The sequence below is a fragment of the Gymnoscopelus braueri genome (genome assembly GCF_963280865.1).
Source record: "Gymnoscopelus braueri genome assembly, chromosome: 12".
NCBI classification, from domain to species: Eukaryota; Metazoa; Chordata; class Actinopteri; order Myctophiformes; family Myctophidae; genus Gymnoscopelus; species Gymnoscopelus braueri.
Window position 1 is genome coordinate 2,570,413 of NC_137614.1, and position 14,726 is coordinate 2,585,138.

The 14,726-nt window shown below is 42.1% G+C and overlaps 1 long non-coding RNA gene across 1 annotated transcript in view; it reads right to left on the reverse strand.

The window, feature by feature from the left end:
• The window catches only part of LOC308096711, a 776,952-nt gene that overhangs the window by 326,313 nt on the left and 435,913 nt on the right, over positions 1-14,726 (reverse strand). The gene's annotated exons all lie outside the window — the stretch shown is intronic.

A 14,726-nucleotide genomic window follows, 5' to 3' on the forward strand; every position in this document is an offset into this window, starting at 1 on the left:
TAAATAATGTTATGCTCATGCACCTTATATCTAAACCTCATGTACTGTATGGATGGATATGCTATGTGCACATGTGTAGATACCCTTTTGTTCTGTTGTCTCCGCCAGGCCGAAGTTATGGCCGATACTATATGTTTTACACCAAGTCCGTCCGTCTGGCCGTCCGTCCATCCGTCCGTCCGCGCACGTGCGTGTGTGTGTTTGTTTGTGTGTCCGTCTGTCCGTCCATCCGTCCGTCCGTCTTCGAGCAGCTAATCTCTGGCACCGTTGGCCCGATCACAGTGAAACTGTGCACACACACTCCCTGGACGCCAGAGCACCAGAACCTTTTTCAGATTGGCCTGTTATAGCAACACCAGGAGGCTGTTTTTTGCAAAACTGTCGGATCTATCAGATTTTTCATGTTTCATGTTATTCCATGTTATTGGACGCACATTCCCACTAGGCAGAGGAAGAACTTTAGGCGTTTTACACGCCTACAGTGTATTGGTTGGTAAGATGTGTGTGTTTTATACTGATGCTCTTTCAGCAGGGGTCACCAACGTGTCATTTGAGTGCGTACACAGTCAAATGTGTCTGTGGCGATTTTCGTAATTAAACCAAAAAATATTTTCATGTAATGTGCGATGAAAGCTCTGACTGAACTGACCAAATTATTGAAATCCAAAACAGGGAATAGACTTGGACTATGTTTAATTGATGACTGTGTACAGCCAGCGTACAGTGGCTGACTTGCCAGGTTTTCTTCAGAATAGGTACATAGGACACTGATTTAATTAATGCACAAATACTACCAGGCTTTTTGCTCGACAGCACTGCGCCTGTGGAACAGGCAGCCTTCCTATCGAATTAAAACAGCTGAGGAAGAAATTATATGGCTGCTTATATCTAACCTTTATATTTTACCATTACTTATAATACTTCTACAATACATTATGAAATTTAGCAGCTTGTAAGAGTCTAGATGTCTCCACTAGGCCTAATAGCTATTGTTTTGGTACAGCCTTGTTATAGTTCAGTTTGTCCTTGAAGCATGGCTACAGTATAACTATGATCTCTGCCCTGAGCTCTGAGTGAGTGAGTGTTAATATACTTCTGACCATGATATCATGTACATGAAGCATAATCATCACCACCTAGAATATTGTCTCGACTCCTATGTGCCTCATCGATTGCTGATTGATCCAGAATTCCACTACACAGGCCAAAAAACTTTGTTATATCAGAAGGCCTTTTCATGTTAAATTGTTGTGTAACCACTGTCAGCAATATCCTTCTGTGCTTTTTGACAATGACGATATGAGGAATTTGTTCTCGTTTGTTCTGGAACCAAATTTGCTCTTGTTTTGTGACCGCCAACGAGGAATTTACCCCCACCGGGCAGAACACTCAGGTCAACACAGGTCCAGAAGTGAACAGGGACATCACTGGCTGCTATTTGTTTTTAAATGCATACACTTTAACTATCCTCACTATTTAAAACAATATCTACGTCCTTTCAGCTCACCATACAGCCTAAGAAATACAGAGTACCCTTACTTCATCATCCCCACCAGAATCAATAAAGAAGTTGGTCGACGTGCTTTTAAATATAAAGCCCCATCCGACTGGAACGATCTCCCCAGTTCCCTTAGATCTATTAACTCCCTTAATATTTTTAAAGCATCCATTTTCACTCATCTGCAATTAACCTGCTCTTGCTTCTAATTGGGTTCTGATTGTTTTTTTGTCTCTTACAATCTGCCCTGTGAATTATGAGTTATTTACTGCATGTGCATGTTTGTATTATGTGTATCTACATGGGCATGTCATTGCATGTTACTGCATGTGCATGTATGCAACGTCTGTAGCTGCTACTCCTGTTTTTGCTCTCGTAGCCTTACATGTTTACATCATTAATGCATGAAGTCTGTTATTTTGTGGGTATTCAGGCGGGGTGGGAGCGGCCAGTTTCAAGAGAGCTTATGTCTTATGGTTTTGTTCCGTTTTGTTTTGTCAAGTTTGTTTTGTCCTGTTGATGTACAGTATGCATGATGTATTCGTTGTACTGTTTTGTCTATTGTATTCTCTGTATTTCTGTTATAAGGACACCCTCTAAAATGAGATGACACATCTCAAGGGATTATCCTTCTAATAAAAGACACTATATCTCAGAAGCCATTGCCAGCCAGCCTTCCAGTAAACACTGCAGTGTTACTTCATTTCATGTCTGTGAGCTCTGTGGACAATGATTAACGTGTCTGGATCTGACAACAAAATAACACTTACTGTAGGCCTATTTTGTACTTGAAAATAGCAGATCCACAATCTGTAATGTAGACCTGCTATTTTAGAAGAAGAAAAAAATAATGTTGACATGCCCATAATAGGGATGGCATATTTTAAGTGGTTAAGTTCAAACAATTAACTTGCTAGTGGTCCCGATATTTAAAACAAATATTCCAAAATAGGGATACCAGGTCGATAACCCTAATTATGTAAATATGACCAGACTGTAAACACCTCGTTTTGATCATTTCTTAGTATTTTTTCCCAAAATATAATGTAAACAGTGGTGTAAAGTAACTAAGTACATTTACTTAAGCACTGTACTTAAGTACAATTTTGAGGTATCTGTACTATACTTGAGTATTTCCAATTTCCAATACTTTTACTTCTACTCCACTACATCTCAGAGGCAAATATTGTGCTTTTACTCCACTACAATGATTTGAAAACTTTAGTTACTATTACTTTGCAGATATAAATTATGATGTTATGAAACATACATTAACCACTTTAGCCCTATCTATATTACAATTGGCATCCTGCGCATGCGCCGTTGACAATTTCGCTGTCTGTGTCTGCCTGTGGCTGTGGTAGTGTGTCTGCTCGCGCGCGCACGAGCAACCCCCGCGCACGAGCCTCGCACAAGCCTCGCACAAGCAACCCCACCCAGCGCACGAGCCTAGCCGCACGGGCGCCTCTGTGTCGGCTGCGTGCCCTCACACACACAGCATTAGCTGCTAACGTGGCCTGCAACTTGGATTCTGTTGCTGCTGGTTGTTAATGCAGCCTGCTAATAGTGTCTAAAGCATGTATGTGAATGTTTATGTCCATTACTGTGTTGCCGTTAGTTGGGTTACATGACTATTAGCCAAGCGCTGCCTATAATGAGCCGTTAGCGTGTAGCTAAGCTAACGAACGAGTGACGTTAGCATGCGGTTAACACCATTGCGTGGAGAAGTATAACTCTCGGTTAGACACCGTTGTACTGGAGAAGTATAACTCGGTTAGACACCGTTGTACTGGAGAAGTATAGCTCTCGGTTAGACACCGTTGTACTGGAGAAGTATAACTCGGTTAGACACCGTTGTGACTGAAGAATCTCTCACACGTTGTAGCAGCAGCAGCAGCACAGCCCCTCCCATCCCCACACACACACAGCGACGCTACACAGAGAGAGAGAGAGAGAGAGAGAGAGAGAGAGAGGAGAGCTGGTTGAGACCTGGTCTCAAACGTGTTACGTCTTGGATAGACCACTGTCTGGAATAATAACTGATCATCATACATACAGGTCTACTACTAACCTTTGTTGCGGTTGTCATCTTAAATTGACCAGCTAAAGTAAAATTTTAGAGTGTTCTCCAACTTGCTTGGAGATCAGAGAGTGATGTGGTGGATGCGTTTAACGCTGTTGTCGTGACTGAAACGGCTAAGTTACACATCCTACCAACAACCTGTATGAACGTTAGTCTGGTAAATGTCATCAATGCTACCTAATTAGCCCGTTAAAGCAGGGGGTCCGGGACCCCTAGGGGGTCCTCAGAGTTGCTACAGGGGGTCCGCCAAATCTCTGTGTGATAGGATCATTGTTTTTTACATTAACCACTTGAACCCTAGCATCCCTATTCTAAGGACAACTTTAGCCGAAAATAGCCGATCTACAGTACAAGCTCACAACTTAACCACTTGAACCCTAGCATCCCTATTCTAAGGACAACTTTAGCCGAAAATAGCCGATCTACAAGCTCACAACGCCTCGGAGCTGGTAGATCTGCTATTTTCGGCAAAGAGGGGAAAAAAGAGCAGACCAAGTACAGAGTGAAAGTTCACTATTGATGGTTTAAGTCGTTAAATGTCTGAAAATACACATTAATACGAATCCAACATCTATGAAAAGCTTTAATCTGCAACACAATTTTATGTAATATATAGTGGGGGTCCCTGCTTCATCTCTCTCTCTCAGTTAGGGGGTCCTTGGCCTGAAAAGGTTGAAGACCCCTGGTTTATGTCGTTAAATGTCTGAAAATACACATTAATATGAATCCAACATCTATGAAAAGCTTTAATCTGCAACACAATTTTATGTAATATATAGTGGGGGTCCCTGCTTCATCTCTCTCTGAGTTAGGGGGTCCTTGTCCTGAAAAGGTTGAAGACCCCTGCCTTAAAGAGTTTCATTTTAGTGTATTTTGTGGGTTTTTGGGACACAATGTAATGGCAGCGACACGTTGCTGCACCATCACAGGGCATCATGGGAAATGTAGTCATTTCTGCTAATTTTGGTTCTACTGTGTTAAAGGGATATTTCACTTTCAAAACAACTGTGTGGTGAATGTTGTGTGTGGTGCTGATGTTTGTTGTGTGAAGCTTAATGTCAGAGTGTTTGTGTTGGAGCGCCTCAGTGCGGCTGCAGAGTTCATGTGCAACATCTTGCATGCGTGGCTGTGGCTTTACAGTTTTCCTTCGCCGTGTCTGTAGGTCACCCCCAGGGACCCCCAAGGGTCTCCAGGGACCCCTAAGGGGGGGGGGGGGGGGGAACCGCGGACCTCCTTTTTTATCCCATGATTTTGTACCCCCAAACGCTATTTTCTTTCGGTGGGGGGGGGGCCTGCCAAGTGGGCGCTGCGTGGGCACTAGACGTTCGGCCGAACTTCTAGTTTCATACATAGGCTATTTGGAAATAGCAGATCTACAAGCGTTGTGAGCTTGTAGCCCTCTCCATCATCCCTCTCCATCATCAAAGTTGCCCACACCGGTGCTAGAGGGTGATTTAGGAAGGTTTGACAAACTGCTGGTGGCCATTTTGAAAAATGTCTGCCAACGCCGACCAGGACAATCGCTATTGTTCTCGAGGGGCTGGGTTCACACCTTCAAACGGCGCGGCACACCCTAGCATTCCTCACGGCCCAAAAAGGGTCCGATTGCCGGGGTTGGGAAACACTGACCTAGAGAGAGGGGGGTCTACAATGAGTTTAGTCCATGACATCCAAAGTTTGACCCTGGCCATCACTTACTTACACAACTGATGAAGCCAAGAAGAAGACATCTCAGGGTAGGAACTTGTTTTTTTCCCTTCTTCTTCTTCTTTGCTGCTGTTGCTACTGATTGTGTTGGAGTTTGTGTGTATGTGATTCAAGCTGTTGTTGCTGTATTGTTGTCATATTGTGTTGTATTGTTTTGTTATATGATTCATGGTCTATTGGTGTCCTGTTAGGACTAAATGACTGGGTGGCAATGACACAGCATGTTCAGTGACTGTTTCTGGCTCTGGAGTTGAAGGCTGATGATAACTCATTCAATCCAGGAACACATCTCTTTCATTGTCATTTTAGATTTATTTGGCTATTCAAAAATAGCAGATATGCAAGCTCATAGCTACGAGCTTATATATATCTGCTATTTTTGAAATCTTTGAATATGCAAATATATGTATTTTAAAGCAAACATTTGCAACTCAAATCTTTGCTTCTTGCGTCTTGTCAATCCTAAAGTTTAAAAAAAAAGTTTCTATATCAGTGTTTCTCAAACTTTTTCATGTCAAGGACCCCCAAAATGATATGTATTTGGCGGGTCCATTTGGTACCATTTAGATTCTCTCACAGTTGCAGATCCGTAAGGGTCCTTGAGGGGTCCCTGGACCCCACTTTGCGAACCACTGACTTAAGAGTGCCATAAGAATTGAAAAGTACTATACTTGTATATACAATATTCAGCCACTAGATGTAGCTCTACACCTGCCCTCTCCACACACTACTCTATGATCTCTGATCTTCTCTGTGCAGACATGAGTTTCACATGAAGTCAAAACCAGTTCTGCTCAGTATCTTCATCCTCGTTTAGAAATGCATGCAATTAAAAGTGTGTGTGTGTGTGTGTGTGTGTGTGTGTGTGTGTGTGTGTGTGTGTGTGTGTGTGTGTGTGTGTGTGTGCGCGCGCGACTATATTCATTAATTTAGTGTTAGATATTCTTCCCTCTCCAGGTACACGTACATTTCCTGAAAACCCTTCAATAGCTTATAATAATCTTGGCCGGTTATAGTATTTGATGTGATTTCAATATCACATAGCATTTTGGTCTGGTGTAGAATATGTTGCATGGATTCATTATTCTGCCTTCAGGTATGGGCATGGAGAGAGGAGGCCTTCTGCATTTCTTTCACTCATAGTAAATGCTGCATCCATGGCAGTGGTGGAAAGTAACTAAGTACATTTACTTAAGTACTGCACTTACAGTAAGTAGTACAATTTTAAGGTATTTGTACTTTACTTGAGTATTTCCAATTTCCAATTCTTTTACTTCCACTCCAATCTCAGAGGCAAATATTGTACTTTTAATCCACTACAATTATTTGAAAACTTCAGTTACTAGTTACTTTTAATATTACAAAACATGCATTAACCACTTCAGCCCTATATATTTCGGCTATTTGAAAATAACAGATATACAAGCTCACAACGTGTCACATCGCGTCGCGTTGTGAGCTTGTAGATCGGCTTTTTTCAAAATATTTTAATACATTTTGAAAACTTGAAATGGGATATTCTGCATAATGAGTACTTTTACTTTACTATATTTTGATGCCAATACTTTTGTAAATTTGAATTCCGGACTTTTACTTGTAACAGAGTATTTCTACATTGCAGTGTTGATACTTTTACTTAAGTAAAACATTTGAGTACTTCTACCACCACTGCACACGGGTAGAAGGGCAGAGGCCTAACCACTTAAACTCCATATGGGATAACTGGAGTCCCTCAGGGCTCAATACTAGTGTATTTTCTGTTTTCTGTTATCGTGGCGAAAGCTTTTGCTGAAAATCGCCGATCGACAAGCTCACAGCTTGTCGATCTGCTACTTGCACCACGATACAATGCTGGGGTTTAAGTGGCTAAGCCCCCTTTGATATCTACTGTATGTGGATGATTACTGAGGTATTTGTTTGGTTGTCCAGATCCGACCGATGCGCCCATATAGGCATATATGGAGATCTGGTTGTCCAGAACCGCCGATCCGACTGCTATGACCATATACGGGCATGCCCATATCATATGGGAAGTTGGTCGGATCAGCAGATCTCCAAGTCCTCAGTGATATATATGTTACATTGGGTGCGTTCGGAAATTGCGCACCGTAGCGCACTCGCCTATTAGTTTGTATTGGCCGCTCAGTGCTGTATTTCCGAATGCACCCATTATGTATCGACGCGTCACATTGCGACGTGTTGTGAGCTTGTAGATCTGCTATTTTCAAATAGCCGGTGTATATACTGTAGGTTTAAAGTGCTTTTGTGGCCCATGCTGGGCTCATGTTTTCATAAACCTGGTTGCTTGTTTCTCTTGCAAAACCTGGCAACACTGGTTCTCGAGAAAGTGGTGGAAAAAGTACTTAAGTGAAAAAATACTGCAGTGTAGAAGTACTCTGTTACAAGTAAAAGTCCCGAATTAAAAATGTACTTGAGTAAAAGTACAAAAGTACTGGTATCAAAATGTACTTACAGTAGCTACCTACCAAAAGTAAAAGTACAACAAATGTTTGAAAATAGCAGATCTACAAGCTCACAACGCGTTGCGATGCGATGCGTTGAGCTTGTAGATCGGCTATTTTCAAATAGCCTATGCGTAAAATAGGGCTAAAGTGGTTAATGTACATTTTAAATGTAATGATTTATATCTGCAAAGTAATTGGTAAAACTAAAGTTTTCAAATAAATGTAGTGGAGTAAAAGTACAGTATTTGCCTCTGAGATGTAATGGAGTAGAAGTAAAAGTATCTACAATTGGAAATACTCCAGTAAAATTACCTCAAAATTGTACAGTACTTGAGTAAATGTACAGTACTTAGTTACTTTACACCACTGGATACGTGAACTACAGACGTGCACACATTCGTAAACATTGATTTGGCGCTTTTATAAAGTAGGTTGATTTCTCACTTTCCGTGTTCTTCACGTTCAAAATAAGCTTGTGAACAATTAACTTGATCGTTTAGCCCATCAATCATGAGACGGAACAACAGCAGGGAGAAAAGCAATCCATCAGCAAAGACAAAGACCTCCATCACTCACTGGAAAACAACAACTAACTGCTTGAGTAATGTGAGCAAAAAGTTTGATATTTTCAGGTCAAAATGTCAAATTACTGAACTCCACTTTTATGCTGCCTGCAGTGATATGCGGCAGGGAGTTCCAAGTAATCACTCCTTCTTGTGTGTGTGTGTGTGTGTGTGTGTGTGTGTGTGTGTGTGTGTGTGTGTGTGTGTGTGTGTGTGTGTGTGTGTGTGTGTGTGTGTGTGTGTGTGTGTGTGTGTGTGTGGTGTGTGTGTGTGCCAGTGTTGATTTTGTCGACTAAAACTATGACGAAAAATGTTCATCGACCACCTTTTTTCACTGACGAAAACAAAATAAAAACGTAGCTAAGATGACTAAAACTAAGACTAAATATATTGACAATTTCATCAACAGATGCAAACAGAACTGTGAATTCGCTGGCGAGTCAATTCACTGCCGACAGTCATCAGCTTCCTTGATTGGCCAAACCAAACCCATCTAATCGATTCGTCAACCTTTGTGAGACATCTGTGCCACTGAGCCGATATAAGCGGTAACACGCACATTAGGGCTCTACTTATAGAGGACAACATTTAAACTACGTGGGAGAAATGTTCCACTGGATGCTGTGTCTGGGTAGAGGGCGAAAGACGTACCCTTGTGTTGCTGTTGCAGTGGAGCACGAGGTGTACGCCTTTGACTACGTGGATCGGTTAGCTGTGAATGTTTTCAACCCAGTGTCCTTACGCTGGAGGAGTTTGACTCCGTTGACAATCGGAGGCAACCACATGCACTACACGCACGAGGACCAAACAGCTGTGCTGGTAGAAGATACCATCTACATGGGGAGGGTGTAAGTATCGACCAAAGGAGTACTGCAACGTGCTTTATGCATTTGACGTCGACACCCACAGATGGTTCCAGCCAAAGGTTTCCGGGACCGTCCCAGAGGGGAGGATCAACCACTCAGCCTGTGTCTTGGGAAAGGTCATGTATGTCTATGGAGGAGGACAACACAACTCTAGTTTCACTACTGACATGTACAATTTGGACACCACCACAATGGTCTGGTCTGCAATTAACACCAGAGGAACTCCAACACCTGTTTCACGGGATCCCTCTGCCAACATCATCGGGACAAAGATATTTGTATTTGGAGGCCTACGAGTCCAGTGGGAACTGTGGAACTACTCCTACAGAATCAGAGTGTTTGACACTGAGACCAACTGCTGGTTGAGCACGCCTTCTGCACAGTTTGTTTCAGATAGATGCGGCGGTCATTCAGCCTTTACCTACAATGGAGAGCTGTACATATATGGTGGTCACGACGGTCGCCAGACTGTCAATGATTTGTGGAAATTCAATCTGGAGACCTTCTCCTGGATGAAGGTTGAGGCCAAGGGGAAAGGCCCGTCTAAGGTGACTAGGACGTACTGTTGCATGGTGGGAGATCGTATCATCCTCGTATCATCCTCTGTTGATGACCTGTACATCTTAGACTTAAATCCTAGTCTGAAGACCTTATGCAAGCTAGCAGTTATTCAGTACGGTCTGGAGCAGTCAGAACTCCCACACAATATAAGATGGGAACTGGCAACCATGACTACCAACACCAACTCAAAACAATTAGTCCACTAAACCAGGGGTATTCAATGTTTTTCAGGCGAAGGACCCCTTATAGCTGAGAGAGAGATGAAGTAGGGATATAGATACTGTAGGTTCATAGACATGTTCCAATATGTTGGATTCATGTTAAACATGTATTTTCAGACAGTTAACCTTCGAAACCCTCAATATAGTCAACTTGACCGTTGGCTTTTTCCTTTCCCCTTTACATCAACGCCTTCCTTTCCCCTTTCCCCTTCCTTTCCCCTTTACACCAACTCTCCGAAAATAGCCGATCTACAAGCTCACAACGGGTTGTGAACTTGTAGATCGGATCTTGTAGATCTTGTAGATCTCTATAGTAGATGAACTTTGGGAGGTGTATGCATTCCTATGCGTCAACTCATGAACTAGTTGAACCAGATTAACTATGGATGAATTTCATTCAGTTTTAGTTTTAATACTTTGTTTTTATCTGGGTATGCTTTTTTTATAGTGTGAATTCTTTTTTCTTAGGACCTTTTATTCAGGTCGATAGGGTATGTTTCTGCACTGTTTGTTTGTTTGTATTCTTTTATGAATTCTGCTGTCTCTTACTGGGAGAAACATCATTTCGTTTATTTTTCTAGCACTGCTTACAGATGGAAAACAAATGACAAATAAAGCAATCTTGAATATTTAACTGGGGACCCCCCTGGAACCCCCTCAAGGACCCGGACCCCACTTTGAGAACCTGAATTTAGGGTGGGGGGAAACTATGTGGATGACACCTGGCTGCTATCAGCGTCATGTGGAGCAGTGCACAGGAGCTCTTGACCAGAGTGCATGCAGAGTGGGCCAAGGTTGGCTCTGGGCTTAATGCCAAGAAAAACAGAGGCGATCACCTGTAACATCCATTCCTCCAGGCACTGCGCTGTGAAGAGTGAAGGTTAAGGGGTCAATTACTTCACTTTGCCTGCAGGGCTCATGGATCAACTGGTCAGAGCAAGACCTTATTAACACATTGAGTGCCAAGGACGTAGATCTACGTCTTTTCCAAAACATTTGTTTTGAAAATTCCACAAGAGGGTGCTCTAACGCAACTTAGGAATGATCCCTCGACTCTGCTGGAAGGAATCGACGGATGTGACGTCATCCCAAAAAACTTCACTTCCGTCCATTCCTAATATTAGGATTTGTCAAAAAACACTTCTAGCTCGGATTCTTTTTTTTATGGTGAAAACCAGCCATTTTCAATCTAGATGTTATTGTTCCAGTGGATAGACGGGACCCTCCCCCACCACCCCGGGACACTTTTTTTTTACATCCGCGTGCACGTTGTGGCTTCTGCGGCTGTCCAAAGATCGTCAAAACATGGTAAAAAACGCTGGCACTCTGAGGATGATTTGGATGCATAGTACCTAAAGTAATTTCAATGCATGTATTTTCTTTCTCATTGGTTCTCAAAGTGGGGTCCAGGGACCCCCCAGGGGTCCTTGAGGCAGTTTCAGTGGGTCCCCAGCTAAATGATGGATAGTTGGGAACCAAATGGACCCTTAGGTCTGTAACTCAGAGAGTGTTCAAATGGAACCAAGTGGACCCTAACGGGTCCATTTGGAGTTAAATTAACATTGATTTTACAATAATAAATTGGGGTCCCAGAGATAGAATTGGCATTAAATGGGGGTCCGTAGCCCTAATGCATGTCAAACTGGGTCCTTGAAATTAAAATGGTTGAAAAATCACTGCTAGAGCCGTAAAAATCTTCTCTTATGGGGGTCCCTGGCATATCTTTTCAAATGGGGGTCCGCGGGCTAATAGATGTCAAGTTGGGGGTCCTTGACGTGAAAAAGTTTGAGAACCACACTGTTCTAACTGATATAGTTACAGTTATAGTGTTAGAGTGTCAATCAAATCAATCGATCAATCAATCAAGGTGTTGCATAGCAACAGGTGTTGGAGTGGGCAGGGGGTTGCTGCTTGAGGTGCACCTAATTTCAGTGGTGGAAAAAGTTACTCACATTTCTTACTTACGTAAAAGTATCAATACGGCAATGTAGAAATACTCTGAGTAAAAGAACAAAAGTATTGGTACTAAAATGTACTTAAAGTGTCAAACATAGAAAGTACTCATAATGCATAATGTCCCATTTCACAAAGTTTTCAAATAAAATGCATACAAATCTTTTGAAAATAGCAGATCTACACGGACACGTTCTGAGCTTGTAGATCCGGCTATTTTCAAATGGCCGAAATGTATATAGGGCTGAAGTGGTTTTGTAATAATAATCAAAATCTACAAAGTAATTAGTAATTAAAGTTTTCAAATAATTGTAGTGGAGTAAAAGTACAATATTTGCCTCTGAGATGCAGTGGAGTAGAAGTTAAAGTACTGACAATTGGAAATGCTCCAGTAAAGTAAAAATACCTCAAAATTGTACTCAAGTACAGTACTTGAGTAAATGTACTTAGTTACTTTACACCACTGCCTAATTTGCTGTTCACTTGCTGTATCAGCATGTAGTGTAGACTTTTATACCCCCAAAAAATTATCTTACACAGCAATATCCAACAAAAAGAAAAGGAAAAAAAATGCCTTGAGCCTTATGTTAGATTTAATGGCACAATTAAGAGTGTGGAGGTACAAGCATGTCTGATTGACATTTATAATAATGATACACAATCATTTCCCACTGTGTGCTGTTTGTCTCCATGGTGAGCTTCCAGTGCTCACAGACTTTATCCCATTAAGACCTGAGGCCGACTCTAAAAATAAATCCTTCTAAATCATATCAGTGTTAATTTCGATGTATAATTTGTTCCAGGGACGCGTGCTTTCGAATCACACCGCACTCTATCCGAGGGCTTGTTTCCATTGGGGTCCTTTAAATAAACGAGTAGAAATCAAAAAAAAAAATATGTACAGTTACAGTAAACTGTGAAACTAAATGTCCATTCATAGGGAAATCGTCCAGAAGAGAAATGGGGGAAATAATAACCGTTAAAAGCAGCAGCAAACAGAATGGTTTTAAAAGATGATCTAAAATAACTAACTAAAATCATTAAATATAGGTGTTTTAAAAGGCGATCTAGAAGAACTAACTAATATTATTAAATATAATAATTGCGTTGCACGATCGCTATAGATAGATAGATAGATAATATAGCCGGTTCTCATAGCAGCAGTGTGTGGACGCAAAGGGGCGCGGCCTTCGGATAGAGTGCGATGTGATTCGGAAGCACGCTCCAGGGACCTCCAAAAGCAAATATTTGAGTTAGAATGTTTGCTTAAAAAAATATGATATATATATATACGGTAAAAGACTTTCACGATTTTTCAAAAATAGCTTATAGATCTGCTATTTTTGAATGGCCACAGTAATGGTTAAAGTGGTTAAAATGGTTTGAGAACCAATGCTACAATACAATATATATATATATATATATATATATATATATATATATATATATATATATATATATATATATATATATATATATATATATATATATATATATAGCTAAAATTTAAAATGACACAGATGCTTTCCCGGGTTTTAATGGGTTAAGTTTGGTGTTACCAGTTGCTCTGCTGTTTTTTTTACTGCAGTCGAAAGTTTTACATCAATTTGCTTCTCGTTCTGTTCTTTGAAGCTATTTCTGCCTAAAGGAGAGCAGAGAGCAGCAGACGAGTGAGGGAAGAGAAACTGTGGTTAATGATGATGATTCCTTTTCACACAAGGTAACACCAGTGGTGGAAGAAGCTTACTCAGATATTTTACTTAGTAAAAGTAGCAATTATCATGTTCGTCCTTCGCGTGCGAAGATGACCATTGACTTCACGATGTCTTGTGGGTGCGAAGATGGCTGATGAGGCCGATCCTCGCACAAAATGTCCGGTTGCAGTGAGGGCATGTGATGGCTGAAGGATGGCTGGGTGAGAGGGAGGAACTGGCTCTGGTTTTGCGGAGCTGTCGCTTCAGTTCAGCTTCATGGATGCGGCGCTTTTCAGACTCTGCTACACCATGCTTGACTGCAGAGCGCCAGTTGGAGCGGTGTTGGGCATCGGCCTCCCGGTCTCTGGATCCAGACCACAGCTTTTGAGACTCGCCTTTAGGGTGTCCTTATAGCGTTTCCGCTGGCCGCCGCGTGAGCGCTTGCCATGGTGTAAAAGGGGGGGGGGGGTGTCATCGTGTGAAGTCATGACTTGCGCAATGGTTTGGATTTAAGTGAGGGTGGGTTGCGCAGCGCCGACCTCACTCTCTCGCCCGAGTCCACCTGTATCCAGTGGCAAGACAGAGTCGAGACGGCTGGAGATGGAGCCGGGTGCAGTGGATGACCTGGATACATTAAATCTTAACACATCCAGCCCGTAGCGCTCCACAAAGCTTGCTGGTGGTGCTGCCCGTTGAACCGCTGAGGGTTTCCTCCGCGCAGTACCGAAAACCAGTCTTCTATCCCAGTGTGTTGGCTAGGCTAGGCACCACGGGAAGTACCATACAGGCACGTAGGAGGACCAGGTCTATCAGTAGGGATATTTTCCTTAGCCAGAGGACCCTTGCTGAGGTAAGGGGCTACCTCTCTGCAGCCTGCGGATGCAGTTTAACGTCTTGCCCAGGACGATTAAAAAAAAGAAGCAATACCGCAATGTAGAAGTACTCCGTTACAAGTAAAAGGCCTGTGTTCAAAATGTTACTTGAGTAAAAGTACAAAGGTATTGGCATCAAAATATATATAAGTACCAAAAGTAAAAGTACTGGAATGTTTGAAAATAGCAGATCTACAAGCTCACAACACGTCGCATCGCGACGCGTTGTGAGCGTTTTCAAAT